This window comes from Astyanax mexicanus, unplaced genomic scaffold (genome assembly GCF_023375975.1).
Source record: "Astyanax mexicanus isolate ESR-SI-001 unplaced genomic scaffold, AstMex3_surface scaffold_36, whole genome shotgun sequence".
NCBI lineage: Eukaryota > Metazoa > Chordata > Actinopteri > Characiformes > Acestrorhamphidae > Astyanax > Astyanax mexicanus.
The window spans coordinates 1,317,501-1,335,541 of NW_026040046.1; the positions used below are offsets into that span (position 1 = coordinate 1,317,501).

At 38.2% G+C, this 18,041-nt stretch overlaps 1 protein-coding gene across 1 annotated transcript in view; it reads right to left on the bottom strand.

The window, feature by feature from the left end:
- The window catches only part of vasna (vasorin a), a 33,477-nt gene extending 17,097 nt beyond the window's left edge, over window positions 1-16,380 (bottom strand). Inside the window, exon 1 of the mRNA XM_007241216.4 lies at window positions 16,140-16,380. The gene's annotated coding sequence lies outside the window, so the exon portion shown is untranslated. The remainder of the gene's footprint in view (window positions 1-16,139) is intronic.
- Between the last annotated feature and the right edge of the window lie 1,661 nt (window positions 16,381-18,041).

An 18,041-nucleotide genomic window follows, 5' to 3' on the forward strand; every position in this document is an offset into this window, starting at 1 on the left:
GCCCGACACAAGCCTCAGTATTTTAAGAATCTGATACAGTCACATATCTGTACTTTAATCCCCCATAAACCTGCTGCCTCTCTGTCTGACAGATCTGTCCTCCAGCTAACAAGCTGCTAACATCAGGCGTCATCTACAGCATACAGCAGATACACACACACACACACGATCCACAGCACAGCAAACACGGCTACAGAAACAGGTTTTCCTCATTCAGCTGTGTGCACACGTTTAAGCCCTGTAGGCCTGATGACACAGTTTGCTGATTTTAGAAGTGAAAAGAAGTAAAAACAACTTCTTGTGCAATATTTGGCAGTTATTAGGACATTAGATTTATGGTGGTTGCTCTGATATTCCAGGTGGTTCTCCTGGTGTATATTAGCATTAAGGCAATGGAAGGGGCATGCAAGAAGCAATGGTTTACTATCATTCACTGCTACAGGAAATATCAGGCCATTTAACCAATGTGGGCTCCTCTAAGAAGCCGAGCATGTGAAAATGAAGCTATCATATATTTCGCACTATAAGGCGCATCAGATTATAAAGTCAATTTTCTGGTATATTTTTATACATAAGGCCCACTGGATTATAAAGTGCATTTTAAAAGTCACTATGAGGAACTGGGTGGTCCCCTCTGAATGACAAAAGATCTAACACATTTAGCGGCTAATGCTAATGCTCCTTTAGCAGTGCTAGCCTGGGTTAGGAGCAGGCTACAGGTGGATTATACTCACCTCTGAGCCGGGAAATAGCGGTTAGCAGTTAATGTTAATGCTACTCCAGCCCTGGTGCTGAAGAAATAAACTGAAACTTCTTTTTAACTCTGTACTTCAGCGAAGTGGCTTTACTTAATACTTGACTGTAAAATTCATACATAAGACTGGATTAGAAGGAGCACTGATGACTTTTGAGAAAAGTTTAAGGTTTTACGTGCTGCTTATAATGTGAAAAATACAGTAATTGATCATCTATATGGCAGGAGATGACTATTAAAAGATGCCAAATTATTTCAGACTTGGCCTGATGACATATTTTTCTGATTTTAGAAGAAAACAAGCAAACACAAACTCTGCAGCACACATAAGCTATATTATATAAAATTGACAGTTTTTAAGGAAATGAAATATTAAGTATGATGTTTGCAGATGTTTATAGTTTCAGTTGTAAAGTTTCAAAATGTGAACAAAAAAGTGCCTTTCTTTTTCTATTTCTATAAAATGCAGAGTGATTATGTAAGGTCCTGCGAGGTGGTTGCTATGGTATTGCATTCTGTGCAACAGTAAATATCAGATCAATCATTCTGAGATTGAATCAGTTCAGTATTTCCCAAAACCAGAAGCTAATGGGAAAATCCTTTTAATCAGCTGCCAACATGTAACCACTACAGGCTTCTCTAAGCAGTGAATGATGAATATAAACAAATATGAGAATATGAAATATGAAAATTAAAAATATGCCAAATTGCTTAAACTTGCAATTCTACAATCTAAACACTGTTAAGGGGAACTGTGGAAGTCAAGGCAAGATCCATACCACCAAGAAAACTTTCAAACAGAACCATCCCCCAAATCCCTCCCCCAGCTGACTGCAAATGACCTGCAGGAAGGTTTATCCAGCCCAGGAGAGGCACCGTCCAACAGGCAACTCCACCCCCTTTCTGAAAACTAGTGAACCACGTAAATGGAAATTTAGTATAAAATCCAGGGTAAATGCAGGATGTAGGCCTTAACTTTAACGCAAACTGTCTGAAAGCATTTAAGGTAATTTCAAGAGCATGAACAGATTCAGTAAATTTGTGCTGCACTTTGCAGCACTATTACACACACATACAAACACACACAGAGAAACCAGAGCATGGACAAAATCAATCAGTGCTGCAGAATCTGTCAGGCTGAAAGAAAAACAGATCTGTTCCCTTTAGAGATCAACAACGCAGATAAAGAATCTAAAGACACACACACACACACCATTGCTTCTTAGTGTCCACAAACACTTCTTTGTACCAAAGAGATTTCCTTCATGTGTAACTACTCCAAACACACTGATACTGCAGGCTTGACTTGTCAACACCTCTCTTTCTCTCTCTCCTACACACACACACGCACGCACACACACACACACACACACACACACACACACACACACACACACACACACACACACACACACACACACACACACACACTCACACAGTGACAGGACACATCTCCTTTCTCTGCTGAGTGAAAAGTCATTTCGATTCATTGTTCTCCTGGCATTCATCTTCAGTCGGAGCTCTGATGTTTCTGGATCCAGAAAGCCTGAAGGGTGTTTTTGACAGCCTTTACACACACACAGACACACACACACACACTTGCATTCTTAAATTTTTAAATGCTAAAGAACCTCTTTTGGCTACACAATGAACCGTGTTTCTAGAATTGCAGGTTAAATGCAAGCAAATCAGTTTCATTACACAGTTTAAACCATTTAAACCATTTAAACCGGTAACTGACTTGACTTTTTCTAACATCATTTTCTACCTCACATCTGAATCACCATTTTAATTTTGAACTTTGAAATCTGCTGTTTAATGGAACTAAATGTGGATCTTTTACAGTGTTGTTCAAAAACTCTTTAGAATACCTAGTGTAGAGTGTAGTCAGTCTGTGTGTGTGCGTGTGTGTGTGTATGTGTGTGTGCGTGAACCCTGAGGTCACTGCTTAAACTCCTAAACAAACTTGTCAGCACAGGCTCCCACCAGACAGACAGATCTGGTTTAGGTTCAGAATGCCACAGTGACACCGGACCCCCTGAGTGAGGGTGCTGGAAACCTTCCACCAATACTCCAATAAACACTGAACAACACACTCCAGAACACCAGCACAGACAGCGCAAACAGCCTCGCCCCCTCTATTTCCCATACCTACACCTAAATACTGTGTGTTCAAATAATATAGAACTCTCTGGAGCCGATAAACCGTGTCTAATGCCAGGCGTGAGCTACAGTGGTTTAAAGCTGTGGAGCAGTGGAACTGTGTTCCCTGGAATGATGGTGTTCCATTCACTACCTTAAAGTTACAACTGCTCAAATCAATGATCCAAAATCAAGTAGAAAGTCTTTCCTGGACAGTAGAGACAGTTATTCCAACAAAAGCAGGATAAACCCATTTTTAATACACTTTATTTTAGAAGAAACAATTAATATGCAGGCATTCACATATTTCTGTCCATGTGATGCAAAGCTTATTCAACTCTCTTCTTTTATCATCAATTTTGACCACTGTCAATTTCCACATATAATTGTCATGCCAAAAACCTGTATCGCCACTTTGAATAGTGTCTGAAATAATGTGAAACACTAGCAGTTCTGGAACGTTGTGCTTTTTTAAAAATATATATGTATATATTAGGAGAATGCCTGGTTTCATCTATTACAAGTTGTCCAGGTCCTGAAGCAGCAAAGCAGCCCCAGACTATCACACTACCACCACCATGTTTTACATTCAGTATGATGATCTTTTTCTGAAACGATGTGTTAGTTTTACCCCAGATGTAGTTCAAGGTGTAATCAAGGTGTTTTTTGGTAAATGTGAGACGAGCCGCTCTGTTCTTTTTTTTATGGAACTCTCCCATAGATATCATTTTTGATGTGTCTCTTTCTTATTATTGAATCACTGACTTGGCAAGTGAGACCTGCAGTTCTTCAGATGTTATTCTGGCTTCTTTTGTGACCTTCTGGATGAGTTGTTCCTTCCCCTTTGGAGTAATTTCGGTCAGCCAGCCCATTATGGGAAAGTTACCAGTGTTCCATGTTTTCTCTATGTGTGAATAATATCTCTCACTGTGATTCGCTAGAGTCCCAAAGCTTTAGAAATGACTTTATTACCTTTTCCAGACTGGCAGATGAGCATTATGTGTTGCTTTCTGAGTTCTTTTATCTGCTTCATGTTGTCAGACAGGATCTATTTAAGTGATTTCTTGATTCTACAGGTCTGGTAGTAATCAGGCCTGGTTGTGGTTAGTGGTGAAAATTAAGCTGGTAAGTACTTGTTCACACTACTGTATATGTACATTTTAAGTAGTAAATATATAAGACAATATAGGACGAAATAGGTGTTACAGTAAAAATCCAAAAAAATATGTAAATAAAAACTACATAAAAACAACACAAACTGAAACAGCTGGCCAAGAAGGGACCTGAGGGGGTAATAAAGGAGAGGAAGAGGCGGCTGGTTGGGGTTTGTTCCAGCTTGCCCCAATTTCTACTCCTCACACATTTAACAGCCACACACACACAATACACGCACACACACACACACACACACACACACATTATGTTCTAACCCAACGGTGCACACTGTACAAACTAAGCGTCAGCCAGGACAGTTTTACCATTACATTCTAATCACAGACAAAAACAGGTTAAAGTTAAGACAAAACTAAACTTCTAAATATCTAATAGCATATTAGCACTACAGTGACACTACTCTACTCAATATGACAAGACTTTTCCTTACACTGCATTTCAGTTATATGTTAGCAATGTTAGTATTTTCGGTTTCATAAATCAGAAAGGTGAGGGTGATGACTACTTGGGGTAAGGGAGGGAACTAACATAATGCTACAGTATGTGCAGACACTTTAAGACATTTTAGCATTACAAGTTAGCATTGTCATTTTCAGTGCAAAACTACAGGGGTTGGAGAATGAAATTGAAACACCTGGTTTTAGAGCACAATAATTGATTGTGGTGACGGACAGTTCTGGTGGAAACAGGAGAGTTGAGGTGCACATTGAATTCTGTGTGATTTGATCAGCCGTGGTTTTATGTTTTTTTGGATACAATCCGGGTTAGCACCCGAACATCCCTTTCAGACAGCTTCCTCTTACAGTGTCCACAGTTAATCCTGTTGGATGTGGTTGGTTCTTCTTGGTGGTATGCTGACATTACCCTGGATACCGTGGCTCTTGATGCATCACAAAGACTTGCTGTCTTGGTCACAGATGCTCCAGCAAGACGTGCACCAACAATTTGTCCTCTTTTGAACTCTGGTATGTCTCCCATAATGTTATAGTGTGCATTGCAATATTTAGAGCAGAACTGTGCTCTTACCCTGCTAATTGAACCTTCACACTCTGCTCTTACTGGTGCAATGTGCAATTAATGAAGATTGAACACCAGACTGCTCCAATTTAGACATGAAACCTAAAATCCCACACTAAAATGATGACAGGTGTTTCAGTTTCACTGTCCAAACCCTGTACTTCATATACCATAATTAGCATGTTCAGTGTCACTGCAAAACTATCTTAGATACCAAAATATTTCAGAATAAAATTTGGGGTAAGGAAGGAACAACTATGTAACATATGTCCTTTTCTGCTAAACTATCACTAAAGCTAATGCTAAATTCTAAATATTTAATGCCATGTTTACGCTGATCTGATGCTACTGCGTACACATGCTTTAAAACACAGACATTTCAAGACATTTTAGCATTTCAGTTACTTGTTAGAAATGTTAGCATTTTCTGTTTTAGTGCAAAATCTCCACAGATACACAAAAAACTTTGTTGGTGAGATATAATGCTAAATCTATGAATATCTAACATCATGTTAGCACTAATCTAAAATGACTGCATAAGAATGATTTCACACACAGTCACCTCAAGACATGTTATCATTTTTAGTTAACCTACTTGTAACCAATGTTACACAGATATGTAATATTCCTCAGATATCAAAAAACATTGTACATGATATTAAGTCTAGATAATGCTAAATTCTGAACATGTTAGTAGCATGTTAGCTGTATTAGTTAGCAACAGACGACTGAAGCTATAAGTGCAGAGATGATCTCTGCTGGTGGATCAGAGCGGTGTTTGGTTTGCGTTTGTTTGCTGAAATGTTTGATCAAGTCTTTGGAGTTGACAGGAGGTGTGTGCAGGTGTGTTTGTGGCAGGCTCCTGAGCGTGTGTGTGCGTGTGTGTGCGTGCGCGTGTGTGTGCGTGTGCTGTGAGTGATGTGAGGTGAAAAGTTTCGCTGCATTGTAAACACACGACGTGATGACAAGAACCCGACCAAACAGGTCAAGCCAAAAACACGGCTGCCTGCTTATAACTCAACTGCTGATAGAAGAAAGAGAGAGAGAGACTGAGAGAGAGAGAATGAGAGAGAGAGACTGAGAGAGAGAGAGAGAGAGAGAGAGAGAGAGAGAGAGAGACTGAGAAAGAGAGAGAGACTGTGTGTGTGTGTGAGAGAGAGAGAGAGAGAGAGAGAGAGAGAGAGAGAGAGGGTGTTCATTAAGTATAGACATGCATGTCCTGAATTCTACTGTATATTCTCTTTTAAACTTAACAAAGCCCCTTGGCCTATCTAAGCTCCACCCACAAATGCATTCTTTAGTGTCAGGAGTTTCGAAGTTAGACAAGTTTTACTGAACTCTGGACCCCATTCAGCCTAGAAAAACACTGTAGCAGCCCAGAATGTAGAGCCTAAATAATGGAAAACACATTTTCTGTTATTTGCTTTAAAGATGTCAGAGATAGAAATGACGTCACACCCAAGTTCACTGCGTTCCAGTTTAACAATCAGATATCAGCTAAAGTTAGCATTGCCCCAGGTTAGCACTGATAACAGCGCTTTATACAGTATTTTGGGTATCTAAACATCATGGAAACATGTACACAAATAGAAGTTAAACATTACTGTATGACTGATTCAATAAAACTCAAATAGATAGTCTAAACTGTCTAATACTGCAGCTTTTACTACTGTTAATGTGCAGGCACCCATCTTGGATTCTGAAATCTGGATTGGTGAGCCTCTCCTGACTTTCCAAGTAAAAAATCTCAAATGGATATTCAGTTGAAACAGAACGCAGCATAAGTCTGACTTCCTGTCCGTCTCCACTAGCACATTTTTTCAATGCATTTCCCCATCTGTGACTGTGTTCATTCAAATGAAGCAACAGGAACAGACAACCATAATTGTAATATTTAAAAAATTTAATCAACCTCACTGAATTCTATAGTTCTTTGAATATATATATATATATATATATATATGAAAAGTATGATACTGTGATAAAACTGTCTCATAAACACACAAACCAACTTAAATTACGCCTTGTTTAGTAGGTTATAAAATGAGACTGTTACACCCACACACACATTTCTCAGTGATACACACTACATGAAAAAACAGCCAAGTCAGTTCCACATCAGTAGGCTGTTATCCTTAGAGAGAAAACAAACACAGACATAGTTCCACAGGATCAAGCCAGGCTATGAATCTTGTGTTTTCCATCCACTCAGTCTGGCTGATACCCAGTTGAACTTTTAATTGTTACTTATTTTAATGAACTGTTAAATGATGAGTGACAGTAACTGTAGCGTTGATTTTTAAAAGGAGAACAAGTAAACAAACCAGCACTTTCAGAGCCAGTTCACAGGACTCTGCATCAACTTGCTTTTGCACCTTTAAAAAAAGTAAATGTGCAGGTTCTACATGTTTCATTGTATTTTCCCTTTCACACAATTTCTGCTCATTTTCTACAACCCCGACTTATTTAACCCCCCATCTAGCTCTATCTCTTAGCTGTTACTCAATGAGTCTCAGACTGCCTTCATTGAGTTTACAGCACAGCCTAATGCAGACCAGAAGAAGAGCTGATTTTCCTACTGGATATGCAGTTCGTCGAGTGAGAGTAATATTTCAGCCTTAAGAGTACAGTTTAATTATTCTATTACCAAACTACTATAATTCCATCATATTACATCATATTACACTACCGATGTTAGAGTACTACTGCTTAGCCCTGTTTACAGCTGAGATAAACCGAAGCTACCCACAGTCAGCACACAGGTGATTAATAAAAGAAATAGAAAACTGTGGTCACTACAGTAATCACAGTAATCATATAGCAGAGAAAGGCTTTAAAACAGATTTTTGAGGGGAAATAAAAATGTATTAATGTATCAGCACAGGGAAGACTAGAAGTAGGAATTAGACACTGGAGATGGAAAGACAGTTTAGAGGACAGAAAATAGCTGTTTTTGTTATTGAAACATATGAGGGTGGACTGAGCTACACGATGTCATTAGACCTGTGGTATCTTCATTTGAGAGACGTTGCGCATTCTTTTCTACAATCACTGTCTGAAAGTTACCTTAACAACACATGTTCTTTCTAAGGGAGAGGACAGAGTAGAACAGTGATGTAAAGCCACATGTTACAAATACTACACTTATTACTAGTGTTGATGTTAAACTGTGATGTTGAACTGTGGGCAAACTGGACTACATTCCGTTCTCACTAGAATAAGTTGGGTATTTAGCTAAGCTAACATGCAACTTAGGATAGACCTGACACTGTGAAGGTCACCCAAGCTCCTCAGATTTCTCTGCTTGGAATGGCAGATATATAGGATGTGTTTTCAAAATCACAGCATATCTTTTCTTGTCCCTCTTTAGCAGACGTGCTGTGGTGTTTTTGCCCAGATTCTAAATAATGCTCGGCCATTGTTTAGTCTAACCCTGAGTAAAGTGTCTGTCCTTCATTTGTGTCCTTAATGTCTGAATCAAAAATACGTATAGCAGTGATTAGACTGTGAACAGCCCTTAAAATGAGTGCACTCAGCTACTTTAAATTATCCATATTACTGACAGAGATGTGCAAGAGAGGTATTAGTAGCGATTAGATATAATAGCATAGTGGGCAGGTTGTAATAACTTTATGGCTAATTAGTGCAGTATTTGTTTACAAATAGGTTAGAGTCCTGCCATCGCCCAGGCCGAGACGCTTTTATTACAAATTAGCTACATTAGCTTTGTATCTCCAGTGCAAACCTGAATTGCTACCGGCAACAAGCAAGACGAGTACAAGTGAAAGTGGGAAACCAAAGTTTCAGAATTTACATCCTGATATCCTGAGTGTGGGGGCGGGGTTAGTGTGGGTTGGTACTACCTCCACAAAGTGAGTCTTTGCAAGGTGGGGTGTCTGCACAACCATCACTGCAAGGGAAAGAAGCATGTGGACTGAGGTGGCAGAGAATTATGGCATTATTTTACATTATAATTCCCCTAGGTTACGCATTATTACAAAGCTCTGACTTCACCAAAGTTACATAATGCATTTTCCTAAAGCCTGGAGTAGCAGCACAGTTCTTTCTATTGCAGTCAATGTAGCATTAGCATGATTCTGAAACTGATATTTTAAGATAAATATATACGCAAACATAAATATAGTAATAGGAAAATATATTGGTGGTTTAAGGGACAATTTTAACATGTAATCATTAGGGTGAACTATTCCTTAAAGTTGTAAGGCACTCAGGGAGTAAAAAGCCTTTGAGTGGTCCAAGCTGCAGATTTTGTGTGTGTGTGTGTGTGTGTGTGTTTGTGCGCACTTCAGTTGCTCTTGGCTCTGTTCCTTTCCTCAGTTCTGGGAGTGTGTGTACAGAGCCAGCAGTGCAAATGCCTATGGGATGTTATTACAAGTGCATGCTAAGACTGGAGAAACACACACACACACACACACACACACACACACACACACACACACAGACACAGGCCTCTAATGAGCCTGTGATATATGGGCAGAGAGATAAAGAGGAGAGGTGCAGGAAATGTCTTCATAATGAGACGTGGCTCATTAGTTGTGACTCAGTGGTGTACGGCGCACGCTGCAGCCCAGAAGGTCAGTGGTTCAAATCCCGACCGGTGAGCACTAATCACCGAGACGTGATCACCCAACTCAAATCTGGAGTGTAAAGATTGATCCTTTAGTTTTGAGTTAGAGCTGCAACGCTTACGAAGCTAACAAGTAATGGAACCATAGACTCATCAGTTAGACTCACTCAGAAACTGAATGGCTAAATTCACTTCAACATAAAGACACAGTATATGATTTTATTCCAGTACAATTTTGAACAATTCAGCAAATGATTCCTCATGGCTCTCTAGTGCTTTACTAACTAGCAACCTTGTGAGAAACAATATTAATATACAACAATTCCTGTAAGTAATTTGAAAAGGTCCCTGTCCGGCCTGTAAACATAAACAAAGGACATATGTACTGAGAGATCTATAGGAAAAGTACAGATGTGGTGAAGCAAACAACGTATAATATTTAATTATTAGCCCTTTTGTTTTTTTTGGGGTCAGTCTAAATATCACTTATTCCACTATTTTCAGTCGTGCAACGCATTTCTTAAGTGACCCATTTCAATCTACTGTATACGCAATCTGAAATGACTCGTGTTACCATGTTATGGTCTGCCCTTGAAGACAACACAGCTGTTTACATTTCATTGTATATTTATTTTAGGAGCCACATGATGCCACTCTAATTGGTTTGACACTGGAGGCCATCAAGGAAAAAAAAAACAAGATAATTTCTGTTTTTGTGTCGATTACATCTATTACACGTGGTAAACAAATACTGTAAATAATAAAATTAACACAGTATTTTACATAACTGATTAAATATTTTTGCTTCTTTGGTTTTGCAATGAGATTGTAGGGCTAATATATGCTATACATTCTTGAAACATATACCTTACTGATTAGAATGGTGCTGTTGCTGGCTGTACCAGCTGTATTACAAAGATGCTTCAAACCAAGTAAGGATTTACATTAGGCCTCGGTAATTAATTTGACGTTAAAAAATGTGGCTAAAATACTAGTTCTGAGAACTGATGAAGTGAACACTGAAGAATGGTGGAATGCAGACTGTCATGTGTTTGTGTTTAATCCAGTGAAAGGAACAACATTTACACCACATTTAACATACTTGTTATAACTTGTTACCATACAGGCTTCTTTAGTTTTCTACTGGATTAAGTTGACTAATGTTTTAAACAAGCAGCTGAAGTTAATGACCTACCCAATTAGCACTGCGCTAAGTGCAGGCCTAAACCATCACACCCTTACTTCAAAGTCAAGTGAGATCTAGTACAAACTTGAATGAAGCTTGGGCAAAAATGGAAATGTAGAGAGACAGTATATCATAATTTCTAAATCAAGCTCCTATATAACCCTTACAGATCACATAAACATTATGTCTCATCAAAAAACAGCTCTCTAAGGGTTAAACATGAGGGTGGATGGATCATGCTTTGGCCTTGTGTTGCAGCCAGGCCACATTTAACGGGTAACATCAAACATCTTACCATCTGTTAAAAATGCATAAGATGAGAAAAATAAAAGTTTCTACAACATAATAATAATCATTAATGCCCTAAGAGAACCAGTGAGACCTACAAGTTGGAAAACCTGGTTTGGGGACTAAAAGGTCATTGGATTTAGCCTTTAGAACAGTTTTACACAGAACAGTCTTCAGAGGTTTGAGATAATATACGTTGCAGTGAATGGCAGGGTGAGCCATGATTGACAGCAGTGTCCTCTCATATGTGACTCACTGCAACAAAATCACTCATGTGAAGCATGAGTCTACCATGCCAAAAAATGATGAAAAGCTATTTCCTGTAAGGAGGTGCGACATGCTTGGGCAATACAGTATGTATTTATTTGGACAGAGCGTACTCTTCTAATTCTGTAACTGACTAGTTAAAGGTTAAGTAAATCATTCAACGCTACCTTAATTTCACATTATTACACGATGCACACATTATTCCTTCTATTCAGACGTTCCACACAAACATTATTTACTGTGTCCCTCTAATTCGTCTGGGATAAAACATTTAATTTGTGCAATGTTCCCCCTCGCCGTCGAAGCTAACATAGACCTAACATCAGCTAGGGTAGATAACACTGAGCTAATAGTAACTTGAGTAGTTGACATTTTGTGTAGTAACCATCAAGCTCATATCAGCTAGATAATTTAACATTTATCTAACAAAAAAAGAGTAGTTAACATCCAGCTAACATCAGCTAGAGTAGTAAACATTTACTTAACACCAAGTAGTGTAGTTAAAATCTAGCTAGCATCATTGTGTGTAGCTGACATCTACCTATCATCAAGTTAATATATAGCTAACATGAGTGTGTGTAGCCGCCAACAATCTAACATTAGCTTGTGTAGCTAACATCTATCTAACCTCAGTGTGTGTAATAGACATCAAGCTAACCTGAGTGTGTGTATTTGACATTTTGATTGTCCGCTTTCAGAGCCTACTATTGTGTACTTCAGTTCGGTTGACACTTGGCTGACATTTTGAAGGTTAATTAAACTACTCTCATTACCGTCGCCACCAAAGCGCCCACACTTTAGTACACACTGTTCCAAACATTCAGTGTTTTTCACCTCCTTCATCCAGTTATTAACTCTGTGGCGGGTAAAGCTTCCACTCTGATGCTCCCCCTATTTAGTTGTCACGGTGGCCTGACCCAAACACTTATTAGTTGACCCCTGGGATTAGTCCAAACTGAGAGTTTTGGGGGGTGCTTTAAAGCCCTCACCTCTGAGTGCCCACTCCAGCAGCTCCAAGGCCCTTAATTAAATTGCTGAGACACCGAGTCAGGAATGTTTGCTTTCTTTCTCCTCGTCTGCTCTCCTCCCATATCCCTCCATCTCTGTCTTTGCTATTCTCACACGTTCATCCCTTGCTCAAGTTTGCCGGGCACCTCGGCTGCCAGCCAGCGTCCCACTGACTCCACGGCCTTCCAGTGGCCTCTGACACCGCCTGAACCAGTGTGACGGAGCTCTCTATTTTCGGCTGTGTGGAAGGATGAGCGATATTATGATTCACTGGTGTTGGGGAAATATACTGCCCTGTACTGTGCTAATGTTTTTACCACATATTATTTGAACACACCTCTTGCTTAGATGCCAGCTTTGCAGTTTCTCATCAGCTTCATGAGGTATTCACCTAAAGCTGTGCCTCTACAAGAGTTCATTACTTGAATTTCTTGTCTCTTAATGTTAGTTTGAGAGCATCAGTTAAAGTAAAGTAGTGAAGAGGTAGAGTTACAGGTATACAGTGAATAGTGAATATTTGAGTAATGTTCGAAATCATATGCTCAGAGTAGTTAACATCTAATTAACATTGGCTATTTTAGTTAACATTAAGATAACATCGGCTTGTGTAGTTTACATCAGATTAACATCAGCAAGTTCAGATAACATCAGTGACACATAAGGAATTACATAGTGAACATCTAAAGCTGATGAACTGAGATGTTGATTTGAGGTGATTTAATTGGGATGAGCTGGAGCTTCACAGCGTGAAGGAAAAGCAGCAGCTATTGTTCAGCACCTCCAGAAACTCCTTCAAGATGCTGAGAAAACTATTCCAGGTGACTCTCCCTCATGAAGATACTGAGATTAAAATACCAAGAGTGTGCAGATCTGTCCTCAAAGAAAGTAAAATGAGCTACTTAGAAAAATCTAAAGTATAAATTCTGTTTTTTTTTTAATAATAGAATGACAGAATAATTCAGCATGAGTTCCTGTATAACTTTAATGACTTCAACATTAAATTTACAATGTTAAAAATCATAGAAAAGAAAATTTAATGATAAGAGCTGTGTCCAAACTCTTGACTGGTACTGTATTTTATAGAAATGTAAAATTTGAGTTGTCTTGAGATCTATACTGATACTGCAACATTGCATTATTTACCACCACACGATACTGAGGCTAAAAATGAAAAACACCACTGACTGCTCAGACCCTAGTCTAAATTTTAGTATCAGCAACAGTGAATCATGAATAAACATTGGAAACGGTTTTAGTCTACAAAAACAGAATACAGACTTTAATCAGTTTCTGTAGACACCCACTAATGGCAAAAATCGCCAGTTCCACTTTCCTGAAGACTAACCCTACCTTCACACAAACAATCCTTTTCTCTCAAACTCCTCCAGTTTCTTTGAAGAAAAAAAGAAAAAAACATAATGGACTTAAAAAGCGGAATAACAGCCTATAATCTTCTTTACGCCCCGTGTAACTAAACAGATTAGCAGCAGAGCTGCATGTGGACCTTCGCTAGCGGCAGCGGATCAGTTTTAAAGAGCAGCTGTGAGCCATTCCCAACCCCGGCCGTACCGTCTGTGTGCTGCTGTGCTACTGGAAGTGTAATAGTCCTGAGCTTTTACTGCATATGATACACTCTCTCACCTCCCCCCTCACCTTAAACCCAGCTCTATATGTGCAAATAGTAGGGGACAGTCCTTTTAATGAATGCATTCAGTTACTGTGGTAAGATAAAACACACCTATTGCTGTTACAGATCTGCAGTACTGTCCCTGTAGAGAGGATCTACCAGAAGAAAAAGAGCCTATTTCTTCTACAGGGTTATATAACATCCAGCACTGATCTGTGGTTCTCCGTGTAATACATGTAGGATGAGAAGGGGTCTTGTGGGTTAACTAATGCTCTTGTCTCTGAATGCAATCAAATCCTCACAACAGTGCTCCAAAACCAAATACCCTTTATATATTCAAAAAGACAAGCCAAGATTTTAAGTATAAGTATTGGGGAAAAAATTGATCTTTGTTGCGGTATTAAGAAAAAAGGATTTTGCACCAGATTTTACAGATATTATTAATATTATATTAGTCATGATATTATTTATGTATTCTGTATGTCCAAGATTGTGAAATCAGAAAAAAATATAGTAAAAAAACAGTATCTGGCAGATATAATCTATCTATGTAGTAAAAAAAATTCCTTTTTAAAACTTTACTTCAACATTGCCTGCCCTGTGATGTGATTACTGAGCATGTGCATGCTGTGAACTCATGGAGTTGTTAAATTGAGTAAAAAAAATCAATTTTTTATTTGTAATAACTTTTGTAAGTATCCAGAGTTGGCATTCACTTACGAAAACTTAGTAATTGAGTTTCAATTAACTTTAAAAAAAGTTTATAACAATTTGTTGATACAAACTTTGTTTTAATGACTTTTCTGACTTTTTTTTTACCTGAAATAATTAGATCTTTTATGATGTCCACAGACCAAAAAAATATGGGTTTCGGACTTACTATTGGAGCTAAAGGTTTACAGCAAAAATAACTGTTCTGTGTTAGGAGTGTGCAATAAAAGTTATTTTATATTAATACTGGAATCTGTAATTTAATATTTTTATTTAAATACACATATGCTACAAATCAAATGAGCAACTGATTTAATTTATTCTTGTTAATCATAACATTTTCAATCTTTTTTTGCCAACTCAGATTTTCAGTGTTTAGGTACCACTAGATCTGTCACTATAATTCCATGTCAACTGTGAATATTATTTATTTTAGCAGTGAGAGCACTAATGTGAATGGGCTGATGTGATGAGTTTGTTCAAAAAACTTAAAATTGTTCTATTCCAATTCCAATGTATGAGTATTCTTAATTCCAAAAAATGTAAGGTTAATTACTACTCTTTAAAAGGTGGCATTAAATTTTCATATTAAATTAATATAATATTGCTTACATTTATAAAGAAAAAACAGATATTGTGAATATAGGAGGGCCAATATCTACCTGCCTCTGGTAGATACAGCATGTTGTGTACATTCTGTATTTTTACTTGTTGTATCACGAAGCAAAAAATGTAATTTTTAATATTGCACATCTTGCGATGACAATGCTGAAACAATATATTGTGCAGCCCTGTGTGACAGGTCTACGTACCACCACAACATGACGGAAAAACACTTAATATTTTTAAATTCTAACAAAATACAGGAATGCTGGTGTCATCTAAACTTCAAACACCACCATAAAATAGGTTCTGGTTCACATACTATAGATTTGTTAATAGAGCTGAATGGTTTGGGCCAGGACTTTCTCTATTCTCTCAAGTCAGTGTGAGATTCTCCAGCAGTGCTCCAATACCATCAAACCCTGAATCTGTGTGGGCGTTCACTCACTCCTTTACTGCAGTTCAGAACTGGAAGCAACCAGGTTCCTGAGCTTTCTGATTATTAGTTTGGAAGTCCAGAAATCTCAGGTCTCAGGTGTGAGATGAAGTTGCTGAAACACTAATCTGATTTACTTCAAAGCAGCTCTGATCATGTCTAGTCAGTGTAGACTAGCTCCAGGGTGTTACACTGATCACTACAGGGTTTTCTGAAGGTTCTCCTGCATGCAGATCTGTTAAACCCCCTCAGAGACTCTGAGGAACAGCTGCAGTGTTCAGACCAGAGGAAACAGCAGGTAGCTGCATTCCTCAGAACATGTGTCCCGCAGTGACTCACCTACTGCCGCACTGATCCGCTCCTCCACTCGCGCTCTGCGGTCTGGAGAACCTGGAGAACCTGGAGAGGGTCTCAGAGCTCAGAGCTGTTCTCCTTCAGGTCCTGTATCATCTGCACAGAGCTTTCCAGAGGGAGAAAGAGCAGTATAGACAGTACGGCTGCCGGAGGAGACTCGGGGTTCCGCACTCGGGGCTCCGCGGTGTTTCTGAGCTGCAGGAGATCAGTCCGCTCCGGAGCAGCGCTGGAGTTTTGGAGGAGGAGCGAACACCACGACCAAACGCTGATTCAAACGAGTCGTTTTCGAATCAGCCGCGTGAATCGATTCGCGCTTGTTTTGATTCTTTTCGGCGTCAGTGGACAGAAATAATCCCAGTTAAACCAAAAGCAGAGGCAGCTCCCTGTTCACACTGCTCTAAAAGTTGTGTGGATAAACTGGCTATGGATAATTAGCTCGATATTATTTATTTAATGCAGCTTTTGGACCCAAAAAGAGAATCTGTGTTTTGTTTCTCTTTTTTTGCTCAGATATTCAGTGGTGTTTAGGTACCAGTAGGACTGTCACAATACTTACATTACTGATATATCAGACAACATTTGGACATGACCTCAGTAGTTTGCAGACATCAGCTTTGCTTATTAATTTTTAGTAAATGGGCTGATGTGCAGTTCTATTTCAATTCCACAGTCTGAATATTCTTAATTCCTAAACAAATAAAGGTGTTTTACATTTTTTAAACGTGTAATGCATTATTATGGTATATCATTAGATCAGTGACATAAATGGTGTTTAAATTAATATACTATTTCTAATACTTTAACCCTTTTAGACCCTGCATACATTACAATGGACATCATGTATTGACATGTTGTATGTTTTGTTGCACATAAGAGAGCTGTTGTTCATCAGAACAGACCATGAATAAGTTTATAAACCAGTGAAACAATAACTGGGCACCGCCCACTGCACTGTAAAAACAGTAGTACTACAGCCATTGAGGCAAAGTAACAATTTTTTTTTACTAATTTAATGTGATTTAGAATCATTTTATTTTTTTACTGTTAGGGATGGTTTATGAAATAAAAATGTCAATATACAGACAAAAAACAGCATTCTTACATTCTTTCCGTCCCTGGAGGTAATTCAGGTTTGAATGATTAAACAATTTATCATCCAATCAAAAAACAGTTATCATAACAGTAGGGCTGTATGATACTGGTGAAAGAAACACATTGCAATAGTTTTTTTCTGCAATATATATTCCAATATAAAAAAATCGAAAAAATGTACCAGATTTTTCCAGAAGTCTATAACAGGTAATATTAAATTAACTAAATCAGGCAGATATAAACTGCCTGTGGTAGATACGGCATGTTGTGTAAATAAAAAAAAAAACATTTTGTAAGGAGCAAAAAAGTCTACTAATACATGATTATTTGATATTGCACATCCTGTGATGTGATTCTTGCAGATGCCCACATTGCGATAACAATGTTAAATTGATATACTGTGCAGCCCTATGTGAGAGGTCTAAGTTCTTTACTGCAGCCTTTGAACCCAAAAGGAAAACTCTATTTAGTTTCTGTTTCAAAGAAGGAAGTTAACTACTCAACACCTCTGGTTTTAGTTTTTAGCTTTAGTTTTTTTACACTGGACATTTTTAGGACAAAAAGTGTTTTTTTTTAACGTTTAGAGTTTTTAAACTACATATTTAATTTTTTTTACTACATATTTGAAGTCCTCAATATATATTTTAAAATTTACATCAGTAGTATTTCTGAATGAAAAGGGGACACGATATCGGAATAAATTACATTAATATGTTTTTGCCAGCATCCCTGCTAAAGTATTCATACTTTTTCACATATTATTAACTTACAGTCACAAACTTAAATGTGTTTCAT